Source organism: Equus caballus, chromosome 19 (assembly GCF_041296265.1).
Source record: "Equus caballus isolate H_3958 breed thoroughbred chromosome 19, TB-T2T, whole genome shotgun sequence".
NCBI classification, from domain to species: Eukaryota; Metazoa; Chordata; class Mammalia; order Perissodactyla; family Equidae; genus Equus; species Equus caballus.
In genome coordinates, this window is record NC_091702.1 from 945,474 (window position 1) to 964,720 (window position 19,247).

At 45.0% G+C, this 19,247-nt stretch overlaps 1 protein-coding gene across 45 annotated transcripts in view; it reads left to right on the top strand.

Moving 5' to 3' along the window:
- LOC138919032 (ATP-binding cassette sub-family D member 2-like) overlaps positions 1-8,310 on the top strand; it is a 333,145-nt gene extending 324,835 nt beyond the window's left edge. For 23 of the 45 annotated variants that reach the window (XM_070242944.1, XM_070242945.1, XM_070242959.1 and 20 more), the window contains 4 exons: positions 2,043-2,277; positions 2,890-2,993; positions 3,864-6,255; positions 7,947-8,310. The gene's annotated coding sequence lies outside the window, so the exon portion shown is untranslated. Of the gene's footprint in view, positions 1-2,042; positions 2,278-2,889; positions 2,994-3,863; positions 6,256-6,461; positions 6,657-7,946 lie in introns of all 45 variants that reach the window. The other 22 variants (XM_070242954.1, XM_070242955.1, XM_070242963.1 and 19 more) reach the window with 16 other exon arrangements.
- Positions 8,311-19,247: the final 10,937 nt, after the last annotated feature.

Consider the following 19,247-nt stretch of genomic DNA (forward strand, 5'->3'; position numbering starts at 1 on the left):
TATTTACACAGCGAGGACAAGTTTTCTCTCTGACCCCTGCGCCTCTAACAGTGATGGAGTGTCATGTGAATGGACTCGGATGTGAATAGTCCCCCTGGAACTGGCCACACAGCAGCCCCCCGTCTGAGGCTCCTGAAGAGCTTCTCTAGGATGTGGAAGGGGAAGAAGAAAAAGAGACACTGCACACAAGCAGTTCACCGGGAGGCTGTGCTGTCATTTCTGAAGCAGAGCTCTTTGACCTGCTAAAAAGGGGTATCTTTTAGAGGCTTTAGTAAAAATCATTTAATCTAAAATTCAATATCAATGCCGCTCGTTAATTTTTAAGAACCCCATATCTGTTCTTTCCCTGAAGTGAAACAAATTTGGTTAAGGATGGGTGTTTCTGAGTTTATTTCCTACACAGTTGAAAGCTCAATGTCATGGTTAAGTCTCTTGTCCCAAAGGTAACCCCTTGGGAGCCACAGCAATAGCACAAACTAATGAAACAGGAGGAATTCATGTTTGAAGAGCCAGAGCCTCTGGAGACATTGACTCAATGGCCTGAGCCCCACAGGATGGTTTCGAATTGAGTTCCTATGCAAATGCTTTTAAACACCAGTCCTGTGTCACTTACACATTCAATACTTAAAATTTAGATTATCTGGAGGTGACTCTTGAGATTTAACAATTGTGACGTTTTCTTGAGGCATGAACTCAACTCACACATCCTACAAAGTTGGCAGATGGTGAGTGAACGAGGTGACCATTGAGCATCTACTTGGCATGTGTGCAGTAACTCACATGAAGGGATTTAAATCTTTCCAACTGTGAATGTTGCTAACAGAAGGGCAGAGGTGGGGGGAAGAAATGGCAGGTGTTTGAGGGTCTGCAAGACCAAAGCTCTCACAGCTGTCGCGTGATTACCATAGGCCCTCCATGTCAGCCACCACAATGGCTGCTTTAGAATCTGATTTTCCAGATGCACAGTTAAGGATACAGAGGCACTGATGTGCTGTCTTAGGAGGAAGATGGAGCTTGGGTGTCTGTTAAATTGGAATTTGAAGGTGATCAGGGTTGTGATCCCCTCTCTGATTTTCCCAGCTTCTCGCACCCGCAGTTGAAGAAGCCGTGTCCTGATAGTCTCAGGCAGACTAGTTCCGCCGATTCCTTATTCCCAGTGCAGGTTTGCTTTTCTCTCTGCATCTTTCTTTTCTGTTTATGACACCACCGTCTTAGTTGCTGAAGTTTCCAACCTTGACCGTAGGCCCCTGTACGTTTGTCCTTCTTATGTCTTCTCCTGTCATTAACCTCAGGGCCACCTCCACCCCTTATCTTCTGGCTATGATTCCTTGGGCTCCTCACGGGATGTGACCATCACTTCCATCCACTTGAATCCTTCATGGGCCTGGCCTCGCCTTGGACCTTTGGGTGACTCTGAGTCTCTCCTCCTCCAAGAGCATCATTATGGGGACCCATTGGGAAAATCCTCTACTTTGGCTCTGCTCCCAAGGTCTCCTCCTACAGCAGCGTGTGCTGCCTTTTCCCTATCACGGGAAGCGTGTGAGATTAACTGTTTTGACTCCTTTCTCTTGTTTGAAAGAAAGCAACACCAAGATGTGTGTTTCCTCCCAGAAAGACTAGAGATAGGCAATAAGGAAGGGGAAAATGTGTCTGCAAATCTGTAGCTTAAAGCTTCATGTGTTTAAAAATCATTCTTGTTTGTCTTTTATATTCCTATAAAATGCATAGAGAGTTTTATCCATCAGTATTCCAGACAAGATCAAAGAAGCCTATGTTCTGATAGCACCATTAAAGAGGAGGGGTCCCTCTCTCCCTGCTGCCCCTGAACAAAGGCTCCCGTGAAAGCTAGGACAGTCGCTCTGACACCTGACCCATCACCAGATGAACCTCAGGAGCTCTGGGCCCAGGGGTGTCCTGACTGGAGCCAGAACACAGGAACAAGGGAGGTTATAAGACCTGAATAGTACTTGGCATTGGATTTGATAGACACTGCAGGGACTGAAAAACTCTTTAGCCAGTTTTCTTCTTTTACTCTCTCATAGTTTGTATTTCATTTCCATCAAATGGCATGAAAGCATGTCATTGGCCAGCGAGAGGATGAAACCCTGATGTGGACTGGACCTACCCTAAACCTAGTGTGAATTCTGAAATCCCCACGACTGATCACAGTGACTTCTCCTTCCACATCTTCAGCTCTGTCTTCCCCTGGAGCCTGCTGTCTGTCAGCTCAGGATCTCCGTGCTCACACCTCTCTGGCCTTGCTTGTTTCAGCCCAAGGTTAGCCACTTTGCTGGTTCTCGTGAGCATCCCTGATGCCCTTACCTCTGTGCACTTCCATGACCCCTGCCTTCCCATCCTCAGCCATGCCACTCATGACCCCCTTCAATATCTAGAATGTGAGGCCGCACCGAATAAAATCACAAGAGTTATTTGCTCTTTATCTAGTTGGCCCTTTGATGGTTCTGATGTCCTCAATCCTTCACTGGTTGACCACAACATATTCTTAAAGTACTCCAAACCTGTTCCACTCTGATCAAGGTCCGTATGCCATCCCCACTGCCAAACTCGGCAAAATCATGTTTTGTGGGGACCAAGTCCATCAGTGTGAGTTTTCTCAAAATCTCTCTCATCTACATCAAATTCATTTTTGTATTTGCCCCTCTCTTGTTTTTCTTCTTTCCTCCAATAAAGAAATTTCCCTTGGTATTATCTAATCAAGTTGAAAATGTACATGGTCCCTGACTCAGTATTTTTTTCTGTCTCTTCATCTCCTTGCTTATTTTCCTGTTGACTTATTCTATGTATTTTTTTTTAGAAGGTCTGTTTAGTTCTTAGGAGGATGAAGCTGTAGAGAGAGCCATGCTAATTATGTGTGTCCCTTTCCTCCAGAATCTCAGCCTCCTCCAAAATAGACACAGAGGTCGGACACTGTCATCCTGGAGCTCAGAGCTCAGTGGGGAAGATGGAGTATGAATAAAGTGTTACAACACAACGTAAGTACTATAACGGATGTCCACTCCAGGTACGGGTGCGGCACAGAGCAGCGGATGAACTCAGTGGGGGTGGAGGCAGGAAAGCGTTACAGTCAAGAAACAGCTGAGCTGGATCTTAAAGAATTATTAGTTCAGTAGACAAGGTGGGGAGGTAGCCGTTAAATACCTGTTAGATTAGTAAACGAAGGGTATATCCCACAGAGAAAACAACGGGTGCCAAAAGAGTGACGAAGTGACACAGCTCTGTCTCTTGAGGAAAAGTGCAGGCTCAGTCTAGCTAAAGCAGGTGGGAGGAAGAGAGAGCTGGCAAATGGGCCTGAGAGCTCAAAAACTAAAATAAAGAATATACCTAAGAAAATTAGATGAAGGAAATAATACTGATAAAAGCAGAAAATATTGGTTCAAGAAATCATGAAAACAGTAGCATTAACACTTAATTCCAAGAGTTGTTTCTTGAAAAGAAAGAAAGAGCAAGAAAGGAGAGACAGCAAGAGACCAGAAAGGCAAGAAAAAGGGATGGAGGGAGGATAGAAAGAGGTCTTGTAAGTTTAATCAGGGGAAAAGGAAAACACATACAAAGTAAATGTATTGAAAGTGTATTTATAGAGGGCTCGATACTTCCCAGGTCCTGGGCAAGGTGTTGGGGACAATCAGCTGTATAGACAGACACGTTGTCTGCCTTTGAGGAGCTGAATTTTAACGAAGAAAGTGCTTCTTTAAACACGTAACTACACAGACAAAATATAACCCACTAATTGAGAGATGTGAAGGCAAAGTAAAGAATACAGCGAGAGGCTGGAGCAAGGTCAGAAATTAACTTGGGGCTGGGTGCTGGGTCGTGAAAGGCTATCTGAAGATGTGGCATTTCAGCCAGCATCTGGGAGAGGAGGATGAGTTAACCAGACAAAGAGTGAGTGCAGAAGCAATCCAGGGAGAAAACCAGCCCGTGTGAAGGTCTTGAGGTAAGAAAGTCCAAGTCACTGGAAGAAGGTGAGTGGGGCTGCAGTGCACAGAGGAAGCAGAGAGTTGCCAAGACTTACAGGGAGGGTGCCAACAGTGTCAGTTTGGCCAGGACTAGGGGGAGGGTCCTGGCGTGTAAGACTTTCAGATTTAACACTGGGACAGTCCCGAGCAAACCTGGATGAACTGGTCACCCTATTTACAGGCCTCATTCATGATTTTGGACCTTAGCAGCAGAGCAGTGTGGCAGCCATAATCGAGGCAGCCATAGTGAGGATGGAGAGAAATGGACGGATTCAAGAAATATTTAGATGTAAACTGACAGAACTTGAGGACAAAATGATAGCCAGGGAAGGGGTTAGGGCAGGGGGAATAATCTAGAATGAACTGCAGATTTTTCTGGCTTTGGAAACCAGAGAGATGTGCATTAAAAAGGAATTAATACAGAAAGAGACGACGCTAAAGTTGGTCTTTGACGTTAACTATCAAGTGAGAGCTCGAGGTTTGATCACATTTGAGCACACAGGAATAAATTTTGGTACCCTCCATCTCTCCCACCCCTCGGATTGAAATAGAAAGTGGACCTGGTAGAAACCCAAATGTGCTCCAGACAGAATTTGGAATTCAGTTTGAACCTGTAAAGAAGTGGAGTGTTCCTCACCCTGATAAGGGGACAAGACAACATAATAAGTAAAAGGAAAACCGGAAGGCTTTGTTACAGACCGCATTCAGCCTGCATTCAGATGGCATGTCAAGAACTGTATTACTCTTGTCCCCTCGTCCAACTCTTAGACTCCCATAATTAACCCAGAGGAAGTTGTAAGTGAAATAATTATGAAGTCCTTTCAAAACTAGACACTTGAAACATGTGTTATAGAAACCTTATAAAAAGGAAACTGGATTCTTGTAAATTTTAAGATTATATGAATTCAGACACAAAGACACTCCTATGAATTTTCACAAAAATACTCAAATCACAGAGTTTGTTCTGCCTGCCATTGAGATGTGGGGGATTTTGCTGTGTGCACTAAATTCTCTTCTTCTTCTTTTATTTATTTACTTATTTCCTTCTTCTCCCCAAAGCCCCCCAGTACGTAGTTGTATGTTTTAGTTGTGAGTCCTTGTTGTGGCATGCGGGACGCCACCTCAGCATGGCTTGATGAGCAGGGCTATGTTCGCACCCAGGATCTGAACCGGTGAAGCCCTGGGCTGCCAAGCAGAGCACGTGAACTTAACCACTCGGCCACAGGGCAACCCCTAAATTCTCTTCTTTAACTGCCCATGTCACGAGAGCACAAGACTAGAATGAAGACAAGCACGGGAGACCAAGGATGAGAGTTTATTGAACATGAAGGTCTCATCCACATTCGAAAGCACAATCCCGGTGAGACCTCAGTCATGTATCTAGACGGGTGAGAACTTGCTTCCAGTGTCCCTGAATCCCAAATGGAAGGATGCTTTTCCTGTATGTGGGAGCCGAACGCCAGGGCTGGGAAGGGCTGCCAAACTCATTCAGCCCAGTCTTACATCCGCAGTCTGTTTTTCAACACTCCTTCACTCGTTTATTAATTTAACAAATATTATTGGCACCTGCTGTATACACGGCACTCTTCTAGGGACTTGGGATCTGGTGGTGAACAAAACAGACACCAGTTCCTCCTGTCGTTGACGTTATGTTCTAAAGAAAGGATTCAAGTAGTAAACAATAAGAATAAGCAGTAAACGTAGTGAGTAAGTAAGTTACATAGATAGTACCATAGGTTGGAAGGTGAAAACAGTGCAACAGAGAAATAGGAGGGCAGGGAAAGAGATCAGAGCGATGGTGAGGGGGCAGGGTGCAGCTTCAATAAGGTGGTTGAGTAGCTCCTTGTGAAGATGATGTTTGAAAGCAGTTTTGAAAGAGGTGAGGCAGTTAGCCACGGGGATCTCTGGGAGGAAAGCCTGGTTGGTGGTTTTATTTCCCTCCAAGACAGTCCCGAGTGCTCTAAAGTGGGCTGTTTAGCAAAGTGCTCCACTGGGTTCAGAAGCTGGGCTTTGCTCAGGTCCCACTCATGAGTCGTGTGTCCTAATCAGTTTGTTCTAGAGTACTCTAAATAGCCCACCACCCTCACAAGTCCCCTGCCCCCAGAGCCCCTGCTTCGGCTCTCCCTGTTGTAGGATAATGGATGTCGTGGAATTGTCTGTTTAGGTGTCCAGCTTCTGCAGGAGGAAGTACAGAAGCTCCGAGATTAGGCCACACAGGGTCGAAACCTGCTTCTGCCGCTGACTGGCTGTCTGTCCTTCATCAGGTCATTTAACCTCTGTGAGTCTCAGTTTCCTTATCTGTAAAGACAAGATGATCATGTCTGTTCAATGGGAGTGTCATTAGTATTCCCAGAGAAATTGTGTGTATAGCGCTTGGCATGGTGCTTGGCACACAGTAAGCACGTAACTAAAACTAAGACTCTGGTGGTGCCCACTCCAGTGCCATCTCCTTGAGGGCAAGGCCCCTCTTGTCTTCCATTCTAGTTGACCAGTGCCTGGCATAGAGCCTGGCCCGTGTAAGGATGGTCGTGAGCAATGGAGTGCAGTTTGTCCAGGAACACCCAGGAGAACACACCCGAAGCCTCACTGGAGGACTCAGCCTCCTCGTCTGGTTGGTACATAGCCACCCATCCATCCGTTCACCAGGATGACAAGTTTATACACACACACCAGAATCAGGTTTTTCCTTTTCTTTTCTTTCTTTCTTTTTTTTTTTGTGAGGACGACTAGCTCTGAGCTAACGTCTGTTGCCAGTCTTCCTCTTTTTTGCTTGAGGAAAACTGTCGCTGGGCTAACATCTGTGGCAGTCTTCCTCCATTTTTTGTATGTGGGACACTGCCACAGTATGGCTTGGTGAGCAATGTGGAGGTCCATTCCTGGGATCTGAACCTGTGAACCCCAGGCTGCTGAAGGAGAGTGCACAAACTTAACCACTTCGCCACTAGGCTGGCCCCCAGAGTCAGATTTTACTCCTCTTTTTTCCCTGAATTGACTGTCTTGGGAAGAGAAGAGTAGCCAGGTGAGGGGACGTGTGTGGGGAAGGTTTCTTCCCTACAAGAAAGACTCTAATAAATGAGACTGTTTCTTATCCAAGTTATAGTATTTCTTGGCACTTTTTTCTTTCAAAATGTGTTTTTTGTCTAAAATTGAAGCGTAATAGTAATAACAAAATTGTCTCGAGTGTCAGGCTCCAAGTTAAAGGTAGGCTGTGATTCTGTATATAGAAGAGCTTCATAAAGAGAATCAGAACTCTGATCCCAAATGCCCCGCAGTGTGGGTAAAAAGGTACCAAATTAAAAAGACTGTTGCCAAGTTTCCTTTCTTACTGCGTTTTGAGATTCAGAACTATAACGGCATGGCGCTCAGACTCTGTCAGTATGCATTGGACTCTGGTGGCTAATGTGCAAAGTCCATAATTACCCGGCCCTTCTGGATGTCCCAGCAGGAACCAAGTGGTGAGGACCTGCAGGCATCTCTGAGCCTCCTGAGGTTGAGGGCCGGTGGGTGGAAACCCCATTCTGGGCCAAGGGAAGTGGCAAGATAGTCATTCTTGCTGTGAGCTGGTTTGAATACAGATGTGAAGTGAAGAGGTGACAGTGCTGTGACGCTGTCTGCTGTCCAGGCTTGTGGCCCCAGTCGAGCCTGTAGCCTGTCGTTGTGAATACATCTGATGGGCGGCCGTGGCAGTGACTCCTCCTTCCACAGCGGTCTCCTGTCCTGTCGAGGGTGTGTCCACAACTGAACAGAAATCCCACCAGTTTTCCACTTTGCCCTGGAACAAAGGTTGACCCAGAGCCTCTGAGCTAATTCTGGCCACTGCTTGTTCTGTCAGTAAAGTTTGAGTGGAGCACACCCGCGTCTGGCCGTTTATGGCCTGTCTGTGAGGGCTTTTGAGCTAGGATGGCGGAATTGAGTGGTTGTAGCAGGGGCCTGCAAAGACTAAAATGTTTATCATCTGACCCTTTACAGAAATGTTGCCAATGCCATTCTACGTGAATGAAGGTGTCTGGAGTGCTTGCACCCAGAGAAGGTTGTGAGATCGTTGTCATCACCCAGACGTGGTAGCAGACACCTGCACTCACACTCAGATGAATCTGGGGCTGGCCTGGGACCTCGACGCAGACATCTGGTTGCAGCCGAAAGACATCGTCCCTCACCTTAAATTAAGGACGTTAACGTGAAATTGACTGGTCTTGTAATTTTGTTTGTACTTGATTTTTAAGTTTGTTTTGGTTTTAGAGTTGTGTAAGAGCTAAAAGAATAAGGAAGTTTTACCAGGATGTCTGTTTGTAAATATTTAATTTATGTTTGAATAAAAGTAATTCAAGTGACACTAGAGCTCCTGGAGCAGTTTCGGAGGGGGATTTGTACGTGACTCAGGTTGGAGAAACATGGCTGAAGCTTCTCCCTCTGCCCTTCACGCTGGCTTCCCTGCCTTCTCTTCTCTATCTGCTCTAAGCTATATCCTTTAACCCGAGGCTGGCAGACATCTTCTGTGCAGGGTAGGTAGTAAATACTTTTAATGATTTCTGCTGTTTAGCACAAAAGTGGCCATAAACAAGGTGTAAACAAATGAGCATGGCCGTGTTCCACTAAAACTTTATGGATGACGCTGAAATTTAAATTGCATTTAATTTTCCTGTGCCATAATACGTTCTTTTGATTGGTTTTCAACCGTGTGAAAATGCAAAAGTCATCCTTAGCTCATGAGCCGGAAAATAAAACGACAAAGGACTGGACTTGGCACATAGTTTGCTGACCCCCGTCCTTTGATATCAATGAATGTGTCTTTCCAAACAGTAGATTTTCTTGTGTTCTTGCTTAAAAATCTGCACTTGGACCCATGTTTCTTATTGGGTTAAGTCCGTTCAACAGGCATAGCACTTCCTCCTTTAGGATATTTTTCCAATCCCATTTTCTTCTCTAGCCCTTGATGAAATCTGTGCTCCGAACACATTGAACTCATTATTGTTCCTCTGTTTTCCTGCCTTCTTTTTTTTCATGTCATCTTGCCTTTTGCATGCAGTCTTAGCCCAGTACACCCTTCCCCTCATTCTCACCTGGCAGCGCCCTAAATGTTCCTCCTGAGCCGTCTCTCCTGCACAGTGTCCCATCTGCACAAGCAGCGCAGGCTGCTCCCTCCTGCACTCCCACCTGGTACTCAGTGTCCTATTAGAGAGAGCACTTATGAGGGTGAATTCTAATTGTTTATCTGAGGGGTTTCTTGCCCTGATCACAGGAGCCTTTTGAGACAGAGATTCTGGCAATTTATCAACATCTAGCAAGGTATCCTAACACCAAGTAGATGGTCACGAAACATTGGCTTAGCGAACGGTCCAGCAGTTATTAGTAATAGAAATAACAGCTACTATTTATGAGTCCTTTTTATCCTTCAGACACTGTACTGAGCACTTTGCATGTATGATCTAGTTAGTGTATCAGGTTCAATGAATTTTCCCTCCCTCTCATTGTTTTTCTTAGGTCACAACTCCTTAATGTCATAAGGTACTTAATGTATATTCCACAGTGGAATTTCAGGCATGGAAGATAGGCTGATGGGGGATATTTAGGTCCCTTAAATCCCATTGGCTCTGCTGCATGGTTAAGCCAGTTCCACATTCTTGCCCTATAGCAGCCCCATGCCCTGAACAAAGAAAAGCCTACCAAGTTCTTATTAAAGAAAAGATAAAAATAAACTGTTGGCACTTCAGCAGACTTCTGCTTCAGCTTTGTCACTGGCTGAGATTAGGGGTACGCCTGCTTTAGTGGAGTCTCTAGGACATCAGTGATGCTCGGGTTCGAGTCAGAGAGGGCCCCAGGGCCCTGACTGTGCCTCTCCTCCTGGCTGAGGCAAGAAGAGGCCCTTTGTTGGGCAGTGGCTGCTTTCCAAATGGAGAGTCCTTAATGACTCTTCGACTGCTTTACACCCTGAGGATAATGAGTAATGTTGCTGCTCGGTGGTTCAGCACCAATGTTTCAAAGAAGATACACAGAACATGCAACAAATCCGGAATCTGAACCCGTCCCAGGGAGGAAAAGGCGTCTCCTTCAATGTTCAATAGAAGAAGTCCATCCTTCTGGGAAATGTATTTAGAGGGGAAAATTTAAATAAATAAATAAGAGGCCCTTGTGAGTTTTTGTGCAATTACAATTCATTTTTGTCTTGTTCTTCCACGGTTGAGGCTACACGGTAGGAAGGTCTTTACAAGGAAACATAAAGTGCAAGGCAGTGGAGGTAACAGAATTTTTCTGAAAACTTGGGATAGTGCCACCTTTTCTAGCTACTTGTCCCAAAGCTCCTTTCCAGAAATGTTCACTGGTTCTTTCCTAGCCTGTGGCATGAACTGTGGCAGATGCTGGGGCAGTGACAGAGCTGACTCAAGGGTAGAGTCTGCCTTTGCCCTGTCTAGGCAGGAAGCCTCTTCCCTAAACTGAGTGAAGAGGGGAGACTCAGCTGTTTGGGGCTGCTGCTGAGCAAGGATGAGAGAGAGGAGCACAGAGAAATGCTCAGTGAGTTTGACAATGCTGGAGCAAGAGTGAGGTTGCTTGAGGAGTGAATGGAAAGAGAGGGAGTGGAAAAGATGGGTGTAGACAAACTGTTTGGATAAAGTTTGCTATGAAAGTCAGAGTCACAGTGGCAGTAGCGTGCAGGGGAGGGTAAGATCCGAAAGAGCCTTTTGTGAGCATTTTTTTAGTGGAAGAGGCTTATCTAATTTCAAAAGAATTCCTGATGGCAATTGTTGATCTTTTTTCTGTCCTTATAATGTCACCTTTTCCAAAATGTCATGTAAATGGAATCACACAGTAAATCCCTTTCCGAGACTGTCTTCTTTCCCTTGGCAAAATGCATTTCAGATTCCTCCACATTGTTGTGTGTCTCAACGATTCATTCCTTTTTATTGCTGAGCAGTATCCCCCCGTATGGACGTACCACTTTCTTTATGCATTCACCAAAGGGCACTTGTATCATTTCCAGTTTTTGACGATTGTGAAGACAGAGCTGCAATCAACATTCACACGCAGAGTTTTGTGTGTACATGCTCCCCTTTGTCTTGGGTAAAGACCCAGGAGTGGGGTTGCTGAATTATATGATAATTGTATGTTTATTTTTACAACAACTCCCGAGTTATTTTCTAAAGTGGCTTTACCATTTTGCTGAGTGTAATTTGTTCAAAAATTAGTGACTAAAGTTAAAATTTATGAAACTCCAAAGGCAAGGACCTGGTAAACAGGGAGAGAGCAAAGATACAGAATCGAGTGGGGAAAGGTGAATCTTCAAATTCCCAGAAAGAAGCAAATGGAATGCAGTAAAGAGGAGCAGGTGATGGCCTCACACAGAGGAACACCACCTTTCTGAGAGAGGAGACAGGATGGGTGGGGGTGGGTGCAGTTATTGGCTTGTTAGCAGAAAGTTGAGAAGACGTTTCTATCTTTGAGGCAGAAGCTAGCAAAAGAAAAAAGGGGAGGTGGAAGTTTGAGAAGAGTGGAGATTTAAAGCAGTCTGCAGAGTGTGGGGAAACGAGCTGCCTGGAGAAATGTGGTAAGATGTCGGGCAGTGTTGGGCTGGTGATCGGTGATTCCAGTCTGCTCTCTGGAAGCTAATGAGTTTATGATACCAGCCAGAGAGTAAACTGAAGTGCTGGACGGTTAATCCAGGCCGGACAGACAAGCAAGTGAAGGCAGGCCGGGATGATGGACGGAAAGAAAGTCAAAGAGTTGGTTCATTATTAAGTTCTTGTCCCAGCTTCAAACTCACCTGGAGCTGGGACTGGTAATCTGAAAATGACATTTCTGCATGGCCAGCCGGTTTCTTATTAGACTGTCCCAATAGAGAGAGAGAGAGGGAGAGAGAGAGACAGAGAACACTAGAGGATGATTGCAAGGCTGAAGGTGGGAGAAGGGACTTGCTCATTCCCGTGTGCCCGTTGTTGCTGCGACCATCCCCCTTGCAATGCTTCACCGTGTTGTCAGTGACGCTTCCTTCTGGAAGCTGCAGTTGAGTCCAGTTTGCAGCTCTTCCAGCCTCTCAGAACCAGCTTCATGGCACCCTCTCCAGGGCAGCCGCAGCAGCCGGCAGTGCCCCTCCTCTGAGATCTGGGCCCTGGGCCCATGGGCCCTCCTCCAAGCTTCCATGGTTCAACGCGCCCAACTTCTTCCCTTTGTTTTCCCCTTTCTAGTGGTACTAGCTGCTTCCTGCAGTTGCTCCCTCCCTTAAGGTTAGAATTTTGCCTGTTCCTTTCTCAATACCAGTTAACACTTTTTAGTATTAAATTGTTTCTGTTCAAATAAGTTGTGTGATTTCTTTCTCTTGAATGGGCCCTGAGGGCTCAACTGGTGGTACCTAAGAAGTGAAAGAGCATAGTAATAAAAATATTTGAGGCAGTGAATTGGAAGCTTAGGAGGTTTGTGTGCTTGAATTAGTAACTTAGAGTGGAAGAGTGTGAGCGTGATGACCAGCTGGAGGCTGCTTTGGTCAGCGGATGGCTGAGCTGGAGGGTCAGGTTACTGGAGATGAGGGAGTCCCAGGCCTGAGATGCATGGCATGGCCGGTGAAACCAGCCCGGATGACGACGGGGCTGGGACGGAGAGGAGAAATGTGTGCCAAGGACTAAATAAATAACCAGGCAAAGTCTAGAATGTCATCCGATGAAAGGGATATGCAAAGAATAGGCAGTCAGAGTTGAATGACCTGAGCTTCAGAAGAATAGTTTTTTCTTTGTTTTTTAATGAGATGAGGTTATAAAATTTTCCTGACAGGTGTGCAAAAACTTGAATAAATAAAAAATAGATATCCAAATCCTGGATGGAAAGTCTTCATCCTCTCCAATCTTAATCCCAATAGGACTTTCTGGACCTTGATGACAAGTTCCTAATTGTCATCTGTGCGAATGTTATGCCAGAAACAGAGAGGAGAATTTTGAGGGGAAAATGAGGGGGAAGGAGCTTTGAATAGATACTGCTGTGTATTCTACAACAGCAAACCGGTGACATAGGAATACACAGATCAATGGAACAGACTGGAGAGTCTAGAATTAGATCAAAGATAATGATATAGAAGTTTAGAATCGGATAAAAGTGGCATTTCACGTTTGTGGGGAGAATAATTTGCAGATAATTGCTTAATCATTTGGTAAAACAATGTTAGACTTATGTAGTTGAATACATAAAGGAGGCAAACATTCTTATTAAGTTACAAAAGGAATGGGGCCGGCCCCGTGGCCGAGAGGTTAAGTTCGCACACTCTGCTTCGGTGGCCCAGGGTTTCGTCAGTTTGAGTCCTGGGCGCGGACATGGCACCGCTCATCAGGCCATGCTGAGCCGGCATCCCACATGCCACAACTAGAAGGACCCACAACTAAAAATACACGACTGTGAACCGGGGGGCTTTGGGGAGAAAAAAGGAAAAATAAAAGCTTTAAAAAGCAACAGACTATTATGCTGTTATTTAAAATGACGCTTCAAAGAAGTTTCCCCGCATTGTTCTATGGCTGTTCCAGGCACAGGCTGTTATCTCTGTGGACTCCACATCTTGGATGTAACAGGCAAGTACATCCCCTCCTTCCCCAGCCTGTAACATTGTAACATTGAAAATGATAGCCTAGATTCTAGAAGGTACATGAAATGGAAATAACTGATGGGAAGGTTCAAGTCATTCTGAACATTTTCAAATGCAGCTTCTCCCCAGTTGAAGGGTGTCCTGAAGACCCCATGTCCGTAAGACGGGCCTGTGGTCATCTGTTTTGATTCGCCTATTTGATCTCCATTTAAAAACCATCTCTTCCAAGTCATGTAGCTTGGAGTGGGATGGGGGGTCAGGAATTCCCTCAACATCTATCTGGCTCCAAGAGTGAGCACATGACAGGGGCCTGACCTGGCCAATCAGGGCTTTCAACCATCAGAGCTGGGGCAGATCATAAAGAGTTGATGTGTTTGTTGTAATTGACATCGTCAAGCTCCTGGATCCAGCTGCACCTGAAATCTACCCCACTACTGTCTACATGTGCAAGCTACAAGCCCTTAGAAATTATTTTATTGAATTAAGCCAGTCTTAATTGAATTGGATTCTTTCCCTTGAAACTCCAAAGAGTTCTGACTCACAGGGTAGAGAGGCACAGTCACAATGGCAAATATCAGTCTCCTTTGCCCTCTCGCTCTACGTCAAGCATCTACCTGAACTTTTTGTACTTGAAATTTCTCCTGATACGTAGCTATACTAACAGCTTTCAGCCTGCCTTAAAATTTCATACCTTTTGGAATACATTTTTACAAGTATTTTAATTAGAAGGTGGGAGAGAGCAAATTTATACAAATCCTTGAAAAGTCGTTTAGCAATATATAGTAAGAACCTTAAAAAAATAACCCTTTATACTTTGTCTCAAGAATTCCCCTTTTTAGCATCCAACCTAAAGACATACTTAGTAATAGGGGTTTATGCTAAGGATACCTGGGAAATTAGGAAAGACAAGAACCTCAATTGCCAAGCTGCCAGTTCTCACAGAGACTAGAATGTTGTTTAAGCTCAGCTCATCCAGGATTCCATGCTCCTACAGACACTAGGCTATGCTGCCCCCCTCTGAAACACATTGCTCCCCACCTCGTCACAACGGTGACTGACTTACTCTCTACATTTTATTGATCCTATTGTTACTAAATGCTCTCTGCTCAGCTTCTTGGTACCCTGTAGCTTCTGCTTATGGCATCAGCCACCTCAGAGTCTGGTGCTGCCCTCTTCCTGTGTGTCCTCTACCTCACCACCAACTGCTGACTGTCTCTGGCTGATGGATGGTTCCTGCTGACAGTAGTTCTACGGACCCCTGGCTCCTGATGAACAAAAGCTCCTGCTGAAACCTGTCTCCTTTTGACCTGTGGCCTCTGCTGACTCATGGCTCGTGCTGACTCATGGTTTCTAGAGATCCACGGTTCTTTCTGAACCTCTGCTCCTGCTCATCCATGGGTCCTGCTGACTTACATCTTCTGCTGACACATGTCCTTTGCTGAAACATAGCTCCTGCTAAGCCATGCCTTCTGGTCACCATGGCTTCTGGAGGGAAGAGGAAAAGGAGCCAGCCCTTCAGAAGATGCAGGGCTCCAGGAAGCGAGACCTCAGTTCGGGGTAGGCTTGGAACGTCAACAAAGATCTGCGGCACTGATTGTGGACGCTGTCTAGGAGGGCAGTATCCCCAAACACACACTTGCTGCGCCCTTCCCCCTACTGAACCGGCTCCATTGCCCATTGTCAACCCCACGGTATCTGAGAGGGACCGTGAAAATCTTCCCGTCCTCGGCTACTGGAAATAGACTCACTTTTTGCAGAAAATCCCTCACTCTACTTCTTCAAGCATGTTTTCTCTGTGGAGCTCCCAAAAAGCCAGTTTTTGCAGTGTGTGTGACGATTTTTGAGCACTCTAGAAAAGTTTGTCTTCTGTTTTAAAAGAAATAAGTTCCTGTAGCGGAAATAATACCTGAATGTGAAATATTAAAAAAGAAAGATGGCAGGAAACACAGATTTATAGATTCTCAGGGATAGAAAATGCCCTTGAACTTTGAACTCCCCATCTTTTGTGTGAGTGTCTTGCACAGCATGCTGCCTGAGAACAATCCAGCCTCTCCTTGACTGCCTCCAGTGAGCACGAGCTTATTCATCCTGGAGCGAGACCATTCCGTTGTTGCCTAGTTGTCATTATGGCAGAGACTCCTCACACGGGTCCCAGTATCTTTCTCCCTGTAATTAATTCAGCTGTACGCCCCGACAAAGGGGACAAAAGGTGAATTCTCATATCACAATTCTTCAAATATTTAAGTACAAACTATTGGATCACTCACTTATTCATTCTTTCATTTCCAGGAACAAATAATTATCTAGCCCCAAATGTCATTAGTGCTAAGATTGGAAATGCCACCCTAGCCCAATCTAACATAAAGTGAAATATTATTGTTCCCAAAGAAGGGATGTACCGGACATGAAGGATTATTTTTCCTCAAAGTAATCTTGAGGATTGAGGGGAGAAAACGGCAGGCCTGAAAGCATTTTTTTCTCTCCCTTCACCCAAGAGTATGAAAATGAAGTTCTCGCCAGCCTTCAACTTCATAGTCTTCTAAAAGAGGTTTTCATGACATTGTTCTTCTCCTCCTTGTCCTTATTTGAAAGAATGGCGAGGTGCTCAGTGCCTTGCGGCTGTTCTTAGAACAAAAGCAGCTCCTTGCTCAGTGCTCATAATGAGCCTCAAAGGTCCTCTCTGTGTCTCTGAGCTGCCTCCTGTCCTGGCTGATTCCTACCCTGGAGTCACACGTGTGGAAGCACAGCCCGGCAAGTCTGCGGTCTGTACCAGAGAGACGGGGGTTGCGGCTAAGCCTCTGCTTGTGGTTCCCAGCCACCTGACAAATTCTGCTCACAGAAGAAGCCTTTGTCGTTGCTCCTCCTCTTACTGCTGAATGTGTTCAATGCTAATGATCTGAGTATGGTTTGCAGTGAATAAGGTGACAAGTTAATAGAGATGAGTTTATTTTTATTTCAAAAGCGAATAAAAACCTGGGAGTAATATTTGCCAGAAAAACAAGTCCTTAATATATAAAGAACTCTGACAAATCAATAAGAAACCCCAACGCCTCATTACTTAATAAAAATCAAACTAGAACTGTAATAGGTTAGCCCACAAAATTATCTAATTTTAAAAAATTGTTGATTTGGGGTTAGGTATATCTGACCTACGGATGGGATGCTAAATGAGTACAAATTTCTAAAAAATCCAATCTGCAATAATGTATAAAGAACTTTTAAAATATAACACGCTTTGAAACAATAATTCTCCTTTTATGAATTTATCTTGGGGAAATAATCAGAGATTCACACTCTTATGTACAAGAATGTTATCAAAGCATTTATGATAAGAAAAATAGAAAGTATCTAAATTGTTAAAAAATTCTTATATCCAATGATGAAAAAATATGTGCTCATTAAAAAGGTGATTTTCTTAAAATTTTATAACATAAGAAAATGCCCCCAATCTTATGAGATAAGTAACAATTATATGAACTATTTCATTTAGTATGTCATCGTGTGGGAGAATGAGCATGGATCAAGATAGAGAAAAAGCATCAGATTAGTAGCAAAGGTTATTTTTGGGGTGGTGGATCATGAGTGATTTTTTGTCATTAACTTTATGATCACTCCAATTCCTGCACAAAAGGCATGTACAACTTGATAATTCAAAAACTGTGAAAGATTTTAAAAATCTGGAGGCACCAGGTCTGGAGGGAAGATCACTGAACTTAGGCTCAGACAGCCCCGAGTCTGACTCCAAGCTCAGCTGCTCTCTTAGGGTGGACCTTGACAATCCTGCCTTATCCTCTGGGGACCACAGGCTCGAAATAGGGAAACGGGAACCACCTCCTGCAGCCATCCTGATAGTTAAATGAAATGATAGACCATGAGAGTTGTGTCGAGGCTGCCCGATAATTGTGAAATAATTGAAGAACTGAACTTGGGACATGAGGAGCCAGAATGATGAAACTCCTCTGGGCATGAAAGTGTTCACCCAGCCATGATAGTGTAGGAAATCCTGAGTTGGAATACTGAGTTGGAAACCACTTTTTGCTCTGGGATCTCATGTGAATTACCTCATCTCTCTGAGACTCAGTTCCTTTATCTGTAAAATGGGGAACAGTAAAAGTACCTACTTCACAGTATCATGGGGTCAATAGATAATGCAGGAGTTAGCAAATACAGCTCGTGTGCCAAATCTGTTTTTATAAATAAAGTTTTAGTGGAACACAGGCACGTACATCTGTTTACTTATCATCTGTGGCTGCTTTTGTGTCTCGAGGGCAGACTTGAGTCGTTACAACTGAGACCATGTAGCCCACAAAACCTAAAATATTTACTCTCTGGCCCTTTATGGCAGAAGTTCGCTGAGCCCTGAGAATGTATAGAAACAACCTAGAAGAGTGTCTGTCACTCAAAAGATGATCCTGCTATTATTATTAATATCATTATTGCCTGACACCTCTGCTTAGAAGTAATTCTGAAAAATTACATAGTCCAACCCTGTTTTCATCAGTATTAAACCTAATGAGTCCCAGAAGGCAGAGTCATTCTTGCTGACTCACTCTTTAAAAACTGCCAGAGCAACAGTTCCTGAGGAATCCTTCTGCAATCCAGCCCAACAGGGATCTATCGTCACCTTTAGGAAAACATTTTCTCTCCCAGCCTCGCTTTCACTGCTGTTTCTATGCACGTTCTGCTCCCGACCAAGAAAAAGAAGATCTTGGTGTGAACTTTCTGTGCAGCCACGTCTCTTACCATAAGAATAGTGTGTGGTCACATCACAGTTTCCCTTCCAAAGGCCATATGTCCCCAGTTCTCTGCTATTGCTTGGGCAGGCTCTGGCCATAGGCATCTTGGGACACCAGGAATTCAGCCAGTGTAGACAGGGAGAGAGGCAGGGGTCAAGGAAACTGACCTCACTCTAGAGCTGGCCCAGTCCCAAATGTACAGTGTCTCAACGGGGGCGGCAGTTTCAGGCTCCGCTGAGGAAATAGCGTGACCTGAGGAGCCCAATCCAATGGAGAGGGTGAGATCAGGGGAGCCCAGGCAGCAGGCAGTACCCAAAGTCAGCACAGGAAGATGGCAATGGCATTGGCTGTGGATCTGTCCATTCAGATCTCAAATGCCTGCTAGGGAAACTGAGGCAGAAGACGCTTTATGTGGATTGGGCTGATGTGGTGAAAGTAGCAGCAGTCTGTCTTATGAGCCTGTGAACGCCCAGGCTCAGGGTGGGTTATCCGGACACCAAGTCTCAGCCCAGCTTGTTGGCTCAGGATGGGCGCACAGGTGAGGCCGCAGCTGGGAGGTGTCGGGCTGCCGGAGGAAGCAAGCTGTGGAGGCTCCATCCCACACACACTAGCCTTTTCCCTTGGTCTCTCTCACCTGCAAAACATCAGTCACCCATGGATGTTGGTTGCACTTTCTCCACATAATTATGGAGTTCATGATGGGATTTTGATCCTGGTGAAATCCACGCAGAATTCCACTCTCTCCTGAAATGCCTGGTAATTCATCAAGCGTTTGGGTCTAGAGTGGGGCCTGAAAGTTTGTATTTCTAACAGGTTCCCCACTGATGTTAGTGCTGCTGGTCCAGGGATCTTGCTTGGGGCAACTCTGGGTATAGGAACAACTCGTGTGTAAAACAGAGGTATGGACCTTAAAGCGTGACCTCCATCTCCATTTCATCCAGATCAGAAGCCTGAATAGGTGCTATCGACCCATTTTAC